Source organism: Erinaceus europaeus, chromosome 4 (assembly GCF_950295315.1).
Source record: "Erinaceus europaeus chromosome 4, mEriEur2.1, whole genome shotgun sequence".
Taxonomy (NCBI): Eukaryota; Metazoa; Chordata; class Mammalia; order Eulipotyphla; family Erinaceidae; genus Erinaceus; species Erinaceus europaeus.
In genome coordinates this window covers 35,733,582-35,753,129 of record NC_080165.1, presented here as the reverse complement: position 1 = coordinate 35,753,129, position 19,548 = coordinate 35,733,582, and the positions used below count along the sequence as shown (strand labels likewise).

Here is a 19,548-nt window from a genome sequence, read left to right as displayed (position 1 = left end):
CTTCATACAAAAGATCCTGAAGTGGAAACTGTACACATTGAATTCCCCTGAGCATGTGACTTTATACCATTTCCAAATCACTATTTTTTAAATTATTTTTTTATTCCCTTTTGTTGCCCTTGTTGTTTTATTGTTGTGGTTATTGTTGTTGTTGTTGATGTCATTGTTGGATAGGACAGAGAGAAATGGAGAGAGGAGGGGAAGACAAAGAGGGGGACAGGAAGACACCTGCAGACCTGCTTCACCGCTTGTGAAACGAGCCCCTGGGGGCTCAAACAAGGATTCTTACCCCAGTCTTTGTGCTTTGTGCCACGTGTGTTTAAACCGCTGCACTACCACCAGACCCTCCTAAATCTTGTTTTTAAAAGTTTTAAGAGTTCTGTCAATCTCCAGTATTTTTTTTTTTCTTCAAATCACTTTCTTGGAGAAGATAATGATGTATATACTACAGTTGTTGACACATAGACACAATTTCTCATCTTTCAGTGATAGTTGTCTGCAAAATTCTCCCCCCTTTGGTTTTCCACCATCACACACCAGGATCCCAGGACCCTCTCCATTTCTTCTCATGACTTCTTCTTCTTTAAGACTTTTGTCTATTTATTAGTGAGAAAGATAGGCAGAGAAAGGGCCAGGCATCACTCTGGTAGATGTGCTGCCAGGGATCAAACCTAGGACCTCATGTCTGAGAGTCCAATGCTTTATCCACTGCACCACCTCCTGGACTATGGCACAATCCCTCTTCCCTCCAATCTCCAACTGAGCCGTTAATCCTTCCAACTTTAATGCATACTTCTAGTCAATAGCAACTTTGGAGGTAACAATTCCGTTGGTAACAACCACTTATATAAGTCATGCAAATTTAATCAACGTTTATTATGTTTTCTACTACGTTGGTTCAAAATATAGCAAGGTATATCCAAATAGAAACTTAATCACGTGGTCCAGAAGGTGGCAGTGGCTAAGGCACTAGACTCTCAAGCATGAGGTCCTGAGTTCAATCTCTGGCAGCACATGTACCAGAGTGATGTCTGGTTCTTTCTCTCTCTCCCCTATCTTTCTCATAAATAAATAAAATCTTTAAAAAAAAAAAAAAGAAACTTAACCAGATAGCTAGTGGCTATCAGATACTATGGCTAAACAGTATTTATCTTATTGTCTTTTATAAATGTGATCCTTCACCTACTGATCCACCACACTCCACAGGCATTCACAGCGAACTATAGTAAAAAAAATTAATTTACAAATCTATGGAATCTTTTCATCTAAATAAAGCTTGTCTTTAAAACTTTAAGGTTTCCTTTAAGCCTTTTTGTAAATTCAGGGTATTTACATATCTCTGAGATTTCTCACAGATATGATTACAGAATTACAGTTGAGTAATGTTTTTAATATCCTGAGATACTATTTCTTTGGATATGTAATCTTAAGTAAATATCATAATTAGGTAAAGAAAAAAATTCCCAGTGTTATTTCACAGTTTTAGTTTCATATTTCCCCCTTAGCCTTTTTTTTTTACTTTAAGTGATCAGTTTCTTGTTAGAATAGAGAAAACAAAGGGGATGTTAAACAATACAGCTTTCTTCTGTCAAAGATAATATTACAGGTATTTACTGCTAGAGTGAGTATATCTCTTCCTTGTTCCTTTCTGCTGTAAAAGTATTTTAGAATACATACACGAATTGTAGTTTGTGTTATGGGAGTGCCATAAGGGAATCACGATTGTAAAATCAAGAATTATTCTAAATATTGACACTGGAATAAAGCTTCTCAAGGCAGATACTTTGAAACTATTACTGGCTACTTCAAATAACATGAGGTATGCCTAGAATGTACTATATCAACTTTTAAAATTAATAACTGTTTACTAGAAACACCTGAACTCTAAATGAGATCAACTAGCTCAACCAGCATTCTAGTGATGAATATAAATCCTTTGTTACAAACTGCTTCCTGCTTCTGCATTCCTTGCAATTCCCTTCTCATCCCTATGTCTGTTCCCTCTATTCTATCTCCGTCTATTACTCTATTTCTTCTTTAATAATACATAGATAAAATGATAGACAGTCAGTGGGCAAACACAGACACACAATAGATGTAACAGATCCTTTCTGGTCATAAAAGGAAAAACTCAGCTGAGTTGATATTGTTGAAAGTCCAATAAATTCATATTCCATCTCCCCCCTCAAACTCAGAGGTGGTCTCAAGAAAGACTGCGCCAGGTGGCAGCACCGACTTGAATTACTGACAGGTTTCCTAGCACTCCTCAACTGTATCACGTCTTCCTTTCGAGAGAGGGCGACATTTCAGTGGTTTGAAAAGGGGAAATCTCTCAAGGGAGACATTTTCTATAAGCATTTAATTTTACAGTCAAATTACCAACTGCTCACAGTGGTTTAGTGGGCGATGGTCGTCGCAGGGTAAAAAGACCTCATTGTCCCAGCTGTGCTTGGAAGGCGAACCGAGCTATCAAATTCATTCCTTGCTGCCCTTACTCCCTCCTGAGGAGTCTCCAAACAGCCCTGGTCTGGGGCTCCTACCCCTAGTGAAAAAAAAGTGACATTCCACACCCGCGCCAGCCAGCAGAACCGAGAGCAGAAGAACTGAGAATGCTCAACCTTCCTTACCAGTAATGACTGTAAAGAACTAACTATAAACTCTCTTTTACACAGTGCTAGGTTGCTGTAAATCCTAGCAATGGTGAGTGGGATTAACAATGCTTGAAAAATGAAACACAACCACGAAGGGATTCGAACCCTCAATCTTCTGATCCGAAGTCAGACGCCTTATCCATTAGGCCACGTGGTCCCATACTCCTTATCTTAGGGAAAATACTCTAAGTGCTAGGGATCCTGGCCAATTGGTTTAATTTATACATTTTTTTATTCTAATTTTTCACAAAATGACTTTATATTTCTTTACTAACCTCATTTCAAAGGTAGTGTCCTCAACGCTCACAGAAACTAGATGACTTTATCAGTAACCCACTAAGGCAAAACGAGAATTCCGATCTCCAAACTCTTGCACTTCTTTCTGAACAAAATTTCATACTTGGGTTCTGATGACTTTCAGTAGTTGCATGAATTCGTAAAGAAATGAATTGGAATCACCGTTATAATCTTGGCTACAAACAGTCGTTTACTTTCAGAATAAAGACAAGGTCAGAATTGAGACGCTCTGGGAATAAATGAACACCATATGGACTACAGCCACCCCAGCTGTGACCCTCTGGGCTCATCCTCCCCAATCACTTTGACCAAGATTGAAGGGAAGCGCTTTGGCAGGCAGGCCTGGAAGTCCTCCAGTGAAAACTTTGATATATATATCAGACACGATAAATGCCCTTTTGTGAATTCCTTGGTTATAGTGGGCTATGTAGCTCACAGAGAAAAAGAGTCATACTTTATTACAGAAAATAGGAGTCAGAAAGATTTCATAGGTGGTCTGGGAGGTGGATAAAGCACTGGTTTCTAAACCATGAAATCCTGAGTTCAATCCCCAGTAGCACATGTACCAGTGTGATATCTGGTTCTTTCTCACGAATAAATAAATTTTTTTAAAAAAAAAGAAAGAAAGAGTTCATAGTAGAAGAGTAATTTCCTGTTCCTTTCCTACAGACACCTCTTCAGGCTTCTCACTAGTGTAGCTGTCTGAAACAGAGCCTCTTGCTGAGAATATGGTGCAGTTGGTGATAGCAACAGGGGGTCAGATCAAAGACTGTTCAGTGGGGTGTCCTTCCCATTATTGTGAACACTTGGTCCTTGTTGAATTGGCTTCCTCTGCACAACCTGGGACACATATACTCGACCTGCCAGCCACCCCCTCCTCACCCCAGTCATCCACCAATCCTTACACTAAGCCCCACCCCCTTTACACAGTACTACCTGAAAAAAAAAATAGTATTTTCTCAAAGCTCTTCTGGATGAGTCACTTGAAGAAATTCTGTCTGTCTTGTCCTCCTAAAAAGTACAGTTTACCTTTTCTGTGAGTCAGCCTGGGTCAAAGTATTTCCGCCATTAGTCTAACCTTCAGAACATACAAGAACGAAACTTAGAAAAGTAAAAGATGAGAAATGGTTAAGGAGGAAGAAAAGGAGGGGGGAGTAGAATATATCCAGAAGATGGATCATAATGTGCAGATGAGAAAATAACATAACTAATTTCATTTGAAATTTTAAACGAGGCAGCAAACTTTGCACACAATAGAGTAATCAAAAAAAATTCCCATTTAAAGAAAAAAATTCAAGTCCAGATATTTTCATCTGGAAGTTTTGTAAAATATTCTAGGGAGAATAATTTATTTTGGGGGAGAATAACTTCTAGTGGAACAGGAATAGAGAGTATAATTTCCATCTCATTTTGTAAACTCAACTTTACTGTAATACCAAGACAAGACTGAAAAAAGAAAATCTTATTTCAATATCACTTATGAACATAAACACCAATATAATTTTAAAAGCAAACTTAACCCATTAATATTTTAAAATCATGACTAAACCAGATTTATACAAAACATAGAATGTATCTATAGCTTTATTCATAAATACCCAAACTTGGAAGCAATATGGTTGTTCTTCAGATAGGAGAAATGTTTATATATACTGTGGTACATCCAGATATGGAAGGTTATCTAGTGTTAAAAAGAAATGAGCTGGGGCTGGGTAGTGGCACACCTGTTTGAGTGCACATCTTACAACACTCAAGGACCCAGGTTCGAGTCTCCAGTTCCCACCTGCAAGAGGAAAGCTCCATGAGTGGTGAAGCAGTGCTGCAGGTGTTTCTCTGTCTCTATCCCACCCTTCCCTCTTGATTTCTGGCTGTCACTATCCAATAAATAAATAAAGATAATGAAAAAATAGAAAAAAAAAAAGATATGAGCTATTAAGCCAGAGAGAGATAAGAAGCAATCTTTCTTCCTTCCTTTTTTTTTTTCTCGCTCTCTCTTTCTTTCTCTTTTTATTTTTCCTTCTTTCTCTTAAAAATAGAATGCTTCGGATGGGGGGAGATAGTATAATGGTGCAAACCAACTCTCATACCTAAAGCTCCCAGGTCCCAGGTTCAGTCCCCCACACCACCATAAGCCAGAGCTGAGTAGTGCTCTGGAAAAAATAAATAAATAAATAGAATGCTTCACAAATTTGCATGACATCCTTGCACAGGGGCCATGCTAAACTTCTCTGTAGACTTTCAACTTTAGTATATGTGCTGCCCAAGCCAAGACAGGAATCTTAAACGCATATCACTAAATTAAAACAGTCAAATCTCGAAATGTTTGATTCAAACTATATGACATTCTGGAAAAAAGAAAAACTATGCCAAGGCGTTTGTTTCATCGAATTTGAATATATACTCTTATGATAGACTGTCACTTCCATGTATTTACGCTGCTTTGTTCATTAAAAAAAAAAATCATTTGTTGATTAGAGTGAAAGAAGGAGGTATATTGCACCAAAGTGAAAGACTCGGGTGGGTGGGGGGAGAGTACAAGTGCAAAAAGATGACAGAGGACCTAGTGGAAAACTGAGAAATGTTATGCATGTACAAACTATTGTATTTACTGCCGAATGTAAACATTAATCCCCCAGTAAAGAAATTAAAAATTAAAAAAAAGAAAAAGAAAGAAAGAGGGAGAGAATCAGAACATGACTCTGGCACTTCCACTCATGCTTGAGGGTCTAACATCTCAATTACTGCATTACCTTCCAGCTCACCATTTAGTGCATTTTTTAAACCATAGATATTATAAACAAAGCATATAGAATTTCTCACCACCAGAGAAACTAAACACCCTAGTATTTATTATGTTGTATTCCATTCCATTCTCTTTTTCTTTCTCTCTTTTTTTGTTTTTGTCATCACTGAGGTTTCACCATTACAAGTCAACTTTTTCGGTTAGAAAGAAAGAAAGAGAGAGAGGAAAATACACCATACCACCAAATCTTCCTCCTGTAATGTGAGGTCTGAGAACAAACCTAGGTGTCAAGTACATGGCAAAGCAGGTACCCTCCCAAGCTTATCTTCTCAGCCTCTGTTATATTCTAACATAAATGTATAAATACTGTCATTAATGGCATAGAGAAGATTGTCATAATTTTTGTCCTCAAGCATTTGTGTTCTTATTTGGCATCATTTTCTCGGGCTTTCTTCTAAAAACATCAGAGACTGATAAAGTGTCTTTTATATCATACCATCACAAATGCTGCTAAGACAGTAGTTGGGAATACCAAAGTATTATTCCCTCTCCTAAACCACAACATGGTACAAGTTAGACAATAGGGGAGGCTAGCAGAATTGAAATGTTCCAATATTCTTCACTAATTCAACAGTGTCATAAGGCTGCCCTATTTACCGTGTTCCAAGCATGGGCAATATTATCAATTTTAATATAGAAGGAAAATAACTAATTTTTCTTTTGGTCATATCCCATTTTAGATTTAATAGAAGTGCGTAACAGTCAAGTGTCACATGATGATATTTAGGTCAACTGCATATATGCAATAGTCCCTCTAGTATATCCTGGGTATGAAATGGACTATACTATCAACATTTGTGTAAGTACATTCTATGACCTTCTCACAATGGCAGAATCACCAAAGAAGGTATTTCTCAGTACATATCAGGGTCACTAAGTGATCAAGACTATATTTGGACATGGGTCAATAAAGTAACTGTCAGCAAATCAATTTCTAAGAGATTTTATCTTTCATTTATAAATACATTTACTAGTTAGCATCAATAGTGATTCAAACTTTACAGGATAGGTTACAATACATTGGAAATTCCTATTGTCCAAATTATGCCTTTCCCTTTAAACTGATCACAACCAAAGCTTTGTGGATTGACAAACGGTAATAAGATTATTCTTTTCACTAGAGTATTTTATTTTCTTCCATTTAAATATTTTAGCTACTAGAATAAGATAATGACAGGTTTCTGTTTTTTTTTTTTTTTTTTCATATTTGACTGTAGATTCTGGCTTACAGGCTAGAAACTGTGTCTCCCATAAAATAAACTAGCAAAGGAAAAAAATCTTGGAACTTCAATGGAAAAAACTATAACAGGAATTCTTAGCTATGGATACTGCAGCGGAAAATAAATCCAGTATTATAGTTTATTCAAATTGTATTAAATAGGGAATTAAGATGTCTCCCACACTCCATACCTTTTTAGTACATGTTAAGTATATGTGCATCCATAAACAATTTTATGTTGCTACATGTACAGAAAAGAAATCATACAGGAGTAATTATTCTGAATTGCTCTTTTTTATCACCATTATATTGAGAAATTATGTTGTTACAATAATATTGTTAGTGCTATTTTAAAAGTTTACTTAAAAACAGCTCTGCAGACTACCATTCATTATCTTGGTCTCTGGGCAGTGTGGAGATCTGTTAAAAGGAGAGGCAGAGAGGGAGAGGGAGGAAGAGAGGAAAGGATTGGGATAAGAGGGGAGAGGAGGAGAAAGGCAGATGGAGAGGCGACGGAGATGGACTCTTTCTTTGGACAAGACCCTATGCAGAGAAGCCATTTTTCTCTCATCAATACGAAAGCACTAGAAGTATCCCCCAAACACCCCCACTTCTAATAATCAGTCACTGGTTCACGAGTTCTGCAAGGGTCATAAAACTGCAGCTGCAGGAAAACTTTCAAAATAGAATCCTTGTTCTTAACGTGAACAGATTTGAAACGCAGCTATCAGAGGCTGGATTTCCGCGCCCTACTTTCCCTGCAGGGTCTGAATTTGGAGGAGCTGAGACGCTACACAAGCCCCTCCAGGCACACCACTAATTTCAAGGAGTTCGAGGGAATTCATTTTTTCTCAAATCCGCGCAGTCTGCTTGGCCAGTGGACCGGAAAAAGAAAGTTGCAGGGGCTTGATTTATAGAATTCTGCCTTTCTGTGGACCAAGAGCAGATGCTGTGAAACTGTAACAAACACAATGTCTTCATCCCCTTCTTTAAGATTAAAGCATTCATTAATAAAAAGGGAAAAGACTTTCCTATACAAGGCCCCACTGGGATTCGAACCCAGGATCTCCTGTTTACAAGACAGGCGCTTTAACCAACTAAGCCATGGAGCCAACTAGGTACTGGGTACTGAAATATGTCTTTTAATTCTTTGTTTTTCTTTTCCCTAATTCTGAGATATATTTATAAAAATTTCTTTTTTCCTTTCATTAACCCACAAGCAGCTTGACCTCATTTCAATGGATAACCAAAGGGCTTATCAGTATGCTGCTATCATCCTCTATTTTACATTCAACTCCAAAATAAAGTTAATTTGTGTACGCTGACTTGGATACTGAAACAATGGAACCAAGACTGGAACTTTTTTTTTCCCCACCAGCATTTCATTTATTTTTATTTATTTATTCTCTCATTTTTCATTTGCCATTAATATTGATGTACAAGAATCTAAGATTACAGTGTATAGCTGCACACCACAACCACCACCAAAGTTCTGTGTCCCCACCTTCCCACCTCTCAAAGATAACCACCATAGGTCTCACAAGTCTTAAGAAACAGTTTGCTTGTCTCTTCTTTGCTTATTTGTTTGGTTTTTGTTTTTTGAATGTTCATTTGTATCAGTTCTACGTACCAGAGTGATGTCTGGTTCTTTCTCTCTCTCTCCTCCTATCTTTTTCATTAATAAATAAATAAAATCTTTTAAAAAAAAATTTTTTTTGAGTGGTCTGGGAGATGGCATAGTTGATAAAGCATTGGACTCTCAAGCATAAAGTTCTGAGTTCAATCAACGGCAGCACATGTACCAGACTGATGTCCATCTAGTAGTTGTTTTTCATTTCTTATATTGGTAAGCATAATCATCTCAAGTGGAATTCCTTTTCTAATACAAATTTAATTACATTGTTAATGCAGCATTTTGCATGGAGCAAAGGATCCCAAGATTCATAGTGGTTCATAATAGTAAAGTTATATTTCCTGTTCATGCTATGTATCCATCACAATTCTATACTTTTTAAAAATTTTTATTTTATTTATTTTCCCTTTTGTTGCCCTTGTTGTCCTTTGATTGTTGTTATAGTTATTATTGTTGTTGTTAATGCTGTCGTTGTTGGAGAGGACAGAGAGAAATGGAGAGAGGAGGGGAAGACAGAGAGGGGGAGAGAAAGACACCTGCAGACCTGCAAATATTTATCTGTCTTTATTTTTATTTTATTTGTTAATGAGGAAGATAGGAGGAGAGAAATAGCTAGACATCACTCTGGTACATATGCTACCAGGAACTGAACTCAGGATCTCATGCTTCAGAAGTCCAATGTTTTATCCACTGTGCCACCTCCCAGACCACATAAATATTTATCTTTTTATTTATTTACTTACTTTTTCTTTTTTTACCAGAACTCTGCTCAGCTCTGGCCTTTAGGGGATTGGGGGGGTTGGGGAATTGAACCAAGGACTTCAGAGTCTCAAGCATGAAAGTCTGTCTGCATAACTATTATGCTTTCTTCCATACCTGCAAATACTTTTCAATAATTATAGCCCAGTATAACTACCATCCAATGCTGTCTTTCACTTGTAAAATTCAGAATTTGTCATATATATATATATATATATATATATATATATATATACCCACCTCCTCACTATCTATGTTGAAAAATACTTAAATTGAGGTGGCATAGTGGCAAAAATGTTGGATCTGCAAGTATGAGGTTCTGAGTTTGATCCTCTAGAGTGATAGTCTGTTTTCTCTTTCTTTTTTAAAAAAGAAAAATGCTGATTTTTATAGGGTTTAAATTTGTAGTTTGGAAAATATTGTCATCAGTTTTGTAAAAGTAAACTAAGGTTATCTGTGAGCACTGTAGAAATTCAGTCAATAGGGCTGGGTGGTGGCTCACCTGGTTGAGCGCACATGTTACAAAGAGCAAGACCCTGGGTTCAAGCTCCCAGTCCCCACCTACAAGAGGAAAGCTTTGTGAGTCATGAAGCAAAGTTGCAGGTGTCTCTCTGTCTCTCCCTTTCTATCACATCCTTCCCTCTAGATTTCTAGCTACCCAATAAAAAATAAATAAAGATAATAAAAAAAAAGAAATTCAGTCAATATTATCTAATGTGTCTGTGTGTTTGGGATAAGGAATAGAAGAATGAATGAGAAACAGAATCATCTGAGATCTTGATAAGCCAGTACCTTGTTTGTGACCAGTAATTGTCACAGATAGAGTAGTAGCCTTTGTTTCTTGTCCTGGCCTTATAGCACTGACTAATCTTGTTTTTGATCTTTCATGTCTATTAGAAAAAAAGACCAAAAATGGAGCCATCACATTTCAAATTATAGTAAAAGGCTGTTATAATAAAAACTGTCTGGTACTGGAACAAAAATAAATACACACACCAGTGGAAAGAATTGAGAGCCTAGAAGTAAGTGAGCCCCCATGTCTATGGACAATTAATTTTTTACAAAGGGGGCCCTAAACATTAAATGTAGAAAGGAGATTTTTCAATAAATGGTGTTAGTAAGATTGGGTTGAAACATGCAGAAGCAGAATGAAACAAGATAAAAAATATTGACAGAGTATTCTATGATGTTTGTTCTGGAAATGTCTTTGAAGAAGCAAGTCCAGCAGCAAGGAAAACAGAAAACAAAACAAACAAACAAACAAAGTCAAACAATGGGACTACATTAACTGAAAACTTTTGCACAGCAAACAGAACCATCACCAGAACAGAAAGCACCCTACCAAGTTGGGGAAGATCTTACATGCCATACATCAGACAAAGGGTTAACAATAAATATACATAAAGAACTCACAAAACTCAACAGTAACAACAAAAATCTCATTTATGAATGGGGAGAGGACATAAACAAAAAGGTCACTTTTTGTTTTATATTATCTCTATTATTATTTTAATGTCACCATAGTTATTGCTGGGGATCGAGTCAGTACTATAAATCCACTGCTCTTGGCGGACAACTTTTTTCCCCAGTTTTCCTTTTTCTATTTTATTTGACAGGACAGAGAGAAGTAGAGAGAGGAGAGGGAGATAGGAAGGAAGAGAGAAAGATAGATACCTGTAAAATGGTTTCACCACTGGTGAAGCCTGCATTTGGGAAGTGGGGGCTGGACTCTGAGTCCTTGAGCATGGTAATTTGTGTGCTCAACTGGGCGCTCCACCATCTGGCTCCAGGGTCAACTTTATTGAAATATAATTTACGTGAAGTAACATTCAAGATTATATATTTTGATGCATTTTGAAAAATACATACAATCAGGGCAGGAGTAGATAGTATAAAATTAATGCAATGAGGCTCCAAGGTCCCAGGTTCACTCCTCTGCACCACCTTAAGCGAGAGCTTAACAGTGCTCTGGTAAAAAAAAAAAAAAAAAAAGAAGGAGGAGGAGAGGAAGAAGGAGGAGGAGGAGGAGGAGGAGAGGAAGAAGAAGAAGAAGAAGAAGAAGAAGAAGAAGAAGAAGAAGAGGAAGAAGAAGAAGAAGAAGGGGAAGAAGAAGAAGAAGAAGAGGGAGAAAGGAAGGAAGAAAAGAAAAAATTAATTACCACAATCAAGAGACAGAACATTTCATCATATCCCACCCCTCTAAATTCTGTCAGTGACATCTTATTTTCACTACTGTTCTATTTGTTAACTGAAATAAAGTACATACAGTGGACAGTTGACGTTTTTCCTATTTGAACTGTTATAAGCATGATGTTTTAAATATTCAAACACGTGACTCCTCCACATACTTCACATATACAGTGTAAGACTTCATAACATACACATTTTCAGTTCCTCACTAGACAATGTCAATTTGTTTCCCAAAATGATTGTATCAACACACCCATAAAAATCAGTGTAATGGTTATGCAGAGACTCTCATGCCTGAGGCTCCAAAGTCCTAGGTTCAGTTCCCCACACCACAATAAGCCAGAGCTGAGCAGTGCTCTGGTTAAAAAAAAAAAAAATTAAAAATAAATAAATAAAATAAAATTAATTAATTAATTTAAAAAATCAGTATAGGAGGCTTTGGTTGATCCATGTTCTTGTCAACACTTTAGATATTCTGATTCAGGGCTGTCTAGTGAGTATAAAACAATATTTCACTACACTTAAATTATACATTGGCAAAATTATAAATGATTTTGTGTTTTTTTTTTTTTTTTTTTACAAACTAGCTGACTAAAGAGCAGGAAAGAGCCAGATATCATTATGGTGTATGTGATAGCTGGAACCCAAGCTGTAGCAACAAAACACACATGGAGGTACTGGGGATTGAACCCAGGGCCTCATGCATGCTAAGCATGCGCTCTACCACTGAGCTATACCCCCTATGAAGTGTTGACTTGTATGTATGTTGACTACTTAGTTTATCTCTTCTTTGATGTGTTGATTTTTTTTTTTTAATTGTCTTTCATTGCTTACAGCAATTTATATTTGAGATAGTACTCTTTTGGATAATAATGTATTGCAAATATACACTCTCATTTTTGTTTAGTGATGTTACATTTTGTAGTGTCTTATCATAAACAGAAGATAATAATTCAATATAACTAGGTTTCCTTTCTTGTGGTTTGTATTTTTGCATTAAAGGAAATCACTTTATTCTTAAGTTCAAAAATGGATTCAATCATCCATATTCTCCTCCTCATAATTTATAGCTTTGCTTTTCACATTTAAGGCTTAATTATACTTAGAATTTTATCCAAGTGGGTAATGAATATTTACTCTTCACCACCGAACAAAAACAGTTCTGGTGTATCAAGCCTCTATCTATCCATAGGATTGTTTGGGGGTTTTCTATTCTACTCTGTGCCTGTCTTAATCACTATGGCTTTAAAGTAAAATTTTGTGGTGAGAATAAACATGCTTTCTCGTCTATTTTCTTTTCTTTTACTAAAGATGCTCTTTGTTGTTTATAAACTCAGATATTTTTAATATTTATTGATTTATTTGATAGGATAGAAAAAAATTAAAAGGGAAGGAGAAGGCAAAAGAGGAGAGAGAAAGAGAGACACCTGTATGGAGGAAACTTTACTTGAACCAGGCACATGGTAATGTGTGTACTCAACCAGGTGTGCCACCGCCCACCCCCTGTCATATGTTTTCTAAGTATTCCTTTCATTAGCAAGTCTGACCCTTTACTGTTATATATTCAGTTCACAAATAGTTGTAACTCTGTATTAATGTATTCAATATACTGTACACTGACACCTTCATAATATTAACTCTTCCAAATATATTCCTCTTCTTTCATCCTTACTACCATTTCCCAATCTCATGCTATTGTCGCTGGTCAATTTTAGAGGAAAGTAGTTTCTTATAAACTAGGCCCTGTCTAACACTGGCCTGCTAAATCCAGTTCTAGTAAAGAATTCTGTTCAGTGAAGTTTGGGTAAGAATCCTGAGAAGCCAGTTTTTGGAGAATTTTCACACTTCCCTTGATACCCAATGAAGTTCTCCTTCCTCTACTCTTGGTATTTAATCAAGCTCCTTCTAGTGATTTTTCATGCAATGAATCTTTTATATGACCATCGGGGAGAGGTGGAGAAAATTCCCAACTGCTTTAGTTGTATTCTGAGTTGAGTTCAATCCTCTCCCCTACTGAATAATTTTAGTTTTTCTTGCCTGCTTAACATCACCTAATATAAGTTTTTTTTCTTGAGAGTTCTCTCAAAGAATGTATAAATAGAGCCTGCAAAAAACTTCTTTGTAAGGAAATTAACATAATTCAAGATTTGAAGATGTAATCAGCTATATAGAAAGGTATGTTCCGGGCAGAAAACCAAATCAAGTAATGTTAGCTAATTATCAGAACACTGCTCAGTGCTAGTTTATGGTGTAATGGAGATTGAACCTGAAATCTGGAACCTCTGACATAAGACTTTCTTTTCATATCCATTTATGCCATATCCCCTTACTCAAAAGCAGACTTAAAAATCTGTCCAATAGATGAAAGATATGGTTGAAACAATTAAAGCCAGTAGCAACTTTGGATGTAATATGTGAATATCTCAGCCAGATACAAAGCTTTAAAGGCAAGATAAGCATCTGGGTGTTTTATTAAATTACAAATTCCAGAGTGTAATTTCTTTTTTTAAAAAGATATTTATTTATTCCCTTTTGTTGCCCTTGTTGTTTTATTGTTGTAGTTATTATTGTTGTCGTCGTTGCTGGATAGAACAGAGAGAAATGGAGAGAGGAGGGGAAGACAGAGGGGGGAGAGAAAGACACCTGCAGACCTGCTTCACCGCCTGTGAAGCAACTCCCCCTACAGGTGGGGAGCCAGGGCTCGAACTGGAATCTTTATGCCAGTCCTTGCACTTTGCGCCATGTGCGCTTAACCTGCTGTGCTACAGCCCGACTCCCCCAGAGTGTAATTTCTAAGATCATAATTTAATAAATCAAAAGTAAGGCCCAGAATTCCCCATTTACAACAAACACTTGAAGGCCAGAGACCACACTTCAAATGTTGTTCTGAGTTTATTTATATTTATTTATTTTGTCACTACTTCTGTCACCAAAGGTCTGTGTCTCCACCTCCACCCCCATAGATAACCACTATAGTTCTCCCACAGTCTTACATATAACTTGATTTTTTTTACATTCATATATTCAATTCTCTATATCCTGCATGAGTGAAAACATTCTGTAGTTGTCCTTCACTGACTAACTTGCTTAATCTCCAATCCCATAATCTCCAATCTTGCATAATCTCCAATCCCATCCATTGCAATGTCACTTTTATCTACTAAATTAATAGAGAATCTGATGCTAATATACTATGTTAGAGAAGGTGAGGGGAACAAAAAACTTTACTCATTTCATTACTGATTGGAAGTATCTCTGGATAGCAATTTGGATATATCTGTAAAAATTCCAATGCATATTACTTGGACACAGCAAGCTCATTTTTAGATTTTTTTTTTTTTTTTACCAGAGCACTTCTCAGCTCTGGCTTATGGTGGTGTGGGGAACTGAAACTGGGACTTCAGGCATGAGAGTCTCTTTGTATAACCATTATGCTATCTACCCCTGCCCTAGCTAATTTTTTTTAAATACAGACATATTCAAAAATTGTATATATTAAATAATTCGTTGTTGCATAGCTTATAAGAGCAAAAAGGGGTGGGAAGTTAAATATACCTAAAAAGGATCACTAAATTATAAAATAATTATATCCAAATAATATGGAATATCATGAATCCTTGGATGAAAAATAAAATATTCCCACCTGCAGGGGGAGTCGCTTCACAGGCGGTTGAAGCAGGTCTGTAGGTGTCTATCTTTCTTCCTCCTCTCTGTCTTCCCCTCCCTCTCTCCATTTCTCTCTGTCCTATCCAACAATGACAACAACAATAATAACTACAACAATAAAACAACAAGGGCAACAAAAGGGAATAAATAAAAATAAATATAAAAAAATTTTTAAAAGAAAGTTTAAAAAAAAGAAAAAGAAAAAGAAGCTATTATATTTTTCCATGTTGTGAAAAGTTTTCCAAAATACAATGATCAAGAGAGTGGGACAAATGCAAACCTCAGTATGTTGTTTCAGGATTGTTTTTATTCTTGTATTTGTCTTGAGATTATATACATATATGTGAGTACATATGTTTAATTTATGTAATGTATTCATGTATGTTTAATATGATACTGAAAGAAAATAGTAACAGTGAGGAGGGTGGGAGGTGCTCCTGGCTGAGTGCACACATTACAAAGCTCAAGGACTGGGTTTGAGCCCTTGATACTGACTTGCAACCTTCATGAGAGGTGAAGCAGTGCTATAGGTGTCTACTCTCCCTTCTCACTCAATTTCTCTCTGTCTCTATCAAAAACCAAACAAATAAATAAATAAGAGTGTGGGGGATGTAATTCAGTGGTTGAGGAATAAGGATGGTATAAGATTTTGCTGCATACCTTTTTATACTTTTAGAATGATGTGAATATGATATAGATTTGTATGTGGTATGATTAAGATCTGTCACATTACACAATAGTGAGCTGTTTGGCTCTAACTAGAAATGTTTGTATGGGTGTTTCCAGTTGCCATATCTCTAAACAAAATACACTATCCTCTTCAAAGTCAGAGAACGGTTTAAAGAAATGGCTAAGCATAGGAGGAGAGACACTTTGGATTAGACAACACAGTGAAAACGCAGTATAGCTGAAATTAGTCTGAAAATAAGTGTTGTGAAACAAAATATAAAAACTTGTGCGTGGTCCGGGAGGTGGTGCAGTGGATAAAGCATTGGATTCTCTACCAAGAGGTCCTGACTTCAATCCCCGGCAGCATATGTGCCAGAGTGATGTCTGGTTCTTTCTCTCTCTGTCTGTGTTTCTCATGAATAAATAAACAAATTCTTTAAAATATATATACATATATATTGTGCATAGCTCTATGAACGACTTTTATCACTTGTATTAGCTTTTAAGACAATTGTTTCCCACATTCCTTAATAGCTCTGTAAAAGTAAAACCAAGTCCTCATGCATATGCTGGAAGGGAATATGTATCCAGTCCTCAAACAGACTGAGAGTAACAGATATTATAGTTCTTAAACTTGAGGTGCTCTACTCCAAATGGCTTAAAGGATTTTTTGACAGAAGATTCAGGAGGATTTGAGAGCGATGTCCAGGAGTTCAAGAAAACCTTTCGACGAGGGTGGGATTCGAACCCACGCGTGCAGAGCACAATGGATTAGCAGTCCATCGCCTTAACCACTCGGCCACCTCGTCAGCTATAGAAAATCTTTGATAATCTTTATCCATGTAACTCATTTGGTAGCACTATGAATTCTGGTAAGGTTTTCATAATCAGGTATGTTTCAATATATTTCATAGCAGCCACAAAATTGACAAATGACATTTAGAGTGCTTCAGTTACTTCGTGCACATAAAACGATCAGATTAAAAAATAAGTGCATCTTTACTGATGAATCAGTGGTTTTGCCTCTGTACTATGCATTCAAGAAAGAGTCTGAATTTCCTATCTCCTGGGATTCTTGTTTTCTAGATATTACCAGGAGCAGCGAGAGGTAGATTTGGGATTCCCTTATACATATTTATTTCTGGCTATACCAGATTAATAGAACACACTTTCATTGCACTCTTGAAGTTAACCTTTCTCTGGGACCTGGCATTGAATTGTCAGTGTATCTTGCTTTCTGGTACTCAATGTTTGGTTTTTTTTTACTTAGAAATCTAGATTTATTTTATTGATCTATTCAAGAATAATTACAGTGTTTTACAACATTTCAAATGCTAATTAACTCCCCCCCCATTCCTGCGGGAAGTACTAGGAGAATTTTCTCTTCAAAATGAAAACGTGAGAGATCTTGGAGGCAGAATAATTTCTCATTCTGTTACTTTCTTTTGTGCAATCTGTCTCAAAGTGAGAAAATTTATATTCATATTTTCTTAGTAGTTTATTAAACCTTTGAAGATAAAATACTAATAAATTATAAATGTAGTACAGTGAGCATGGTGTGGGGGTGTAGCTCAGTGGTAGAGCGCGTGCTTAGCATGCACGAGGCCCCGGGTTCAATCCCTGGCACCTCCAGTTTTCATGAGTGGTTTGTATCTTCTTTAAACCCAGTATTTCATCTCACTCAATTTCTTGCCTATCTCTACAGCTTTTCTGATTCCCAATTTTTGTCCCAAGAGCACCAGAGACGTTCGGGGTGCTATGTAGTAAGAAAGTCTGCAAGTTAGCATTTAGTTGCCGTGTTAAAAACAAGAAAACAGAGGAAGTAACAGACTCTAAGTGTCATTCACTTTCTTTTGACTTTTTTGCCCCCTCTCTCTATATCATTTTTGGGGGGAGTTAATGGTTTACATTATGGTTGTTGATTCACGGGTACAACTTCTCATCTCCCGGCAACAGGTGTCTATAGAACACTCTCACCTCCACCATCACGCACCAGGACCCCAATGCCCTCTCCATTCCCTTCCCTTCCTCTCTTTTACCAGAGTTCTTTGTTTTGGTGCAGTCCTTTTAAATTTTGAAGAGTTTTTATAGCAAAGAGAAAATTGAAAATGGAGTAACAATACAATAAGAAAAAAATAAATACTGATTTCTTCCTTCTGAACTTCTGTTCGGGTGGCCAAACACATTTTACATTTTCTGAAATCACTAGATATGGAAGAAATGGGTCTAGTTATAACTTAGGGGTTATCCATGCACAAGGAACAAAAAGATACTGTTTGTGACAACACACTATGCTCTCCAAACCTAAACTGTGAATGTTTGATTGAACGCCCATAAATGGGGAAAGAGCCATTGACAGATGAGTGAATAAAGAAGTTATCAGACTATCAGACTACTCGATGGACTATTATTTCACAATTTTAAAAGATGGTACTGTGTCCTGGACAAAATGGTAAAACTGAAGGTGATTGTGTTTATTGATTAAGTAAAGAGATGAAAGACAACTACTGGATGGTTTCACTCCTATATGAAATCTCATATATGGAATATAGAGAATTGAAACACGTGAAGGGAGAAAGGAGAAAAGAAGGGAGTATAGTAATTTAAAAATTAAAGGACATAGCGGCAGTGCGGCTGGGAGCGGGTTTAAACAATCAAAGCTTTATTACAGCAGCACACTATCCAAGTGAGTTATTTCACCGGCACACCTGTAATCTTAAAAACTTGTAAACCATTATTAAATCAGTAATAAAAGATGCTTTTAAAAAGTTATATGAGGAGACAAAACACAACATACTAAGTGGGCAATAAGTTGTGAGTTTTGTGGTTTTTTTTTTTTAATCTGTGTAAGACTTAAGTAAGATTGGGATTTGAAAAACCAGAATACTATATTTGTAAGTGGTTTTATTTAAAAATTTCCATTTTATTTTAGAAATTGTCTATCCGTGATTAATTTTGAAGTCAAGTATTAGTTGTATCTCAATATAACCATGAGTCAGGAAACAGTTATAAAAACGTACTTCAGAAGTAAATGCTTGAAGCAGTGGATTTAATATTAGCATTAAAGAAGATTTAAAACTGGGTAGTGGAATCTCCGACTCCGGATTAAAAGAAGTCCTCACCTCAGAAAACACCCAGGCCCCGCTGGGACTCGAACCCAGGATCTCCTGTTTACGAGACAGGCGCTTTAGCCAACTAAGCCACAGAGCCACCTGTCCAAAAGCTGCAACTTCTTTCTTAATCAAATCGTTTTCATTTTGGAGAAAATATTAAAGTTGTTACACAAGGTCTTCTCAAAAGATCAGCCTTAATAGACAAGCTCCAACCATCACCTCGAAAATGCATTTGAACAAAAGAGTATAAATGTGTGGTAATTGCAGAAGAAGGGACCTTTCTGAGTAAAACCAGTTCTAACATTTCACTCCATTGTAAATAGACATTTATAATCAGTAAATGGTTGTAGTAAAAGTGGAGTAAAATGTCCCGCCCCCCCCCCCCGCCCGCAAAGTAGATCAGTTAAGTTTCAACAAGTCAATGGCAGTCCTTGCAATTAGATAACACACTTGCTTTCGTCACACACACTTGCTTTTCAAAAGCAAACAAAACAGAACGATCCAAAACAGCGAACATTTTCAAATCTCCCCCTAATGGCATACTTTTT

The 19,548-nt window shown here is 36.6% G+C and overlaps 7 non-coding genes across 7 annotated transcripts; 1 reads left to right on the top strand and 6 right to left on the bottom strand.

Moving 5' to 3' along the window:
- Positions 1–2,735: 2,735 nt before the first annotated feature.
- Positions 2,736–2,808, bottom strand: TRNAR-UCG (transfer RNA arginine (anticodon UCG)). Its single transcript has one exon. It is a non-coding gene; the product is annotated as a tRNA-Arg (tRNA).
- Positions 2,809–5,113: 2,305 nt separating this feature from the next.
- LOC132538433 (U6 spliceosomal RNA) lies at positions 5,114–5,220 on the bottom strand. Its single transcript, XR_009549800.1, has one exon. It is a non-coding gene; the product is annotated as a U6 spliceosomal RNA (small nuclear RNA).
- A 2,788-nt stretch (positions 5,221–8,008) lies between these two features.
- Positions 8,009–8,082, bottom strand: TRNAT-UGU (transfer RNA threonine (anticodon UGU)). Its single transcript has one exon. It is a non-coding gene; the product is annotated as a tRNA-Thr (tRNA).
- A 4,139-nt stretch (positions 8,083–12,221) lies between these two features.
- TRNAA-AGC (transfer RNA alanine (anticodon AGC)) lies at positions 12,222–12,293 on the bottom strand. Its single transcript has one exon. It is a non-coding gene; the product is annotated as a tRNA-Ala (tRNA).
- A 4,321-nt stretch (positions 12,294–16,614) lies between these two features.
- TRNAS-GCU (transfer RNA serine (anticodon GCU)) lies at positions 16,615–16,696 on the bottom strand. Its single transcript has one exon. It is a non-coding gene; the product is annotated as a tRNA-Ser (tRNA).
- Positions 16,697–17,447: 751 nt separating this feature from the next.
- TRNAA-AGC (transfer RNA alanine (anticodon AGC)) lies at positions 17,448–17,519 on the top strand. The gene has a single exon. It is a non-coding gene; the product is annotated as a tRNA-Ala (tRNA).
- Positions 17,520–19,023: 1,504 nt separating this feature from the next.
- On the bottom strand, positions 19,024–19,097 carry TRNAT-CGU (transfer RNA threonine (anticodon CGU)). The gene has a single exon. It is a non-coding gene; the product is annotated as a tRNA-Thr (tRNA).
- Between the last annotated feature and the right edge of the window lie 451 nt (positions 19,098–19,548).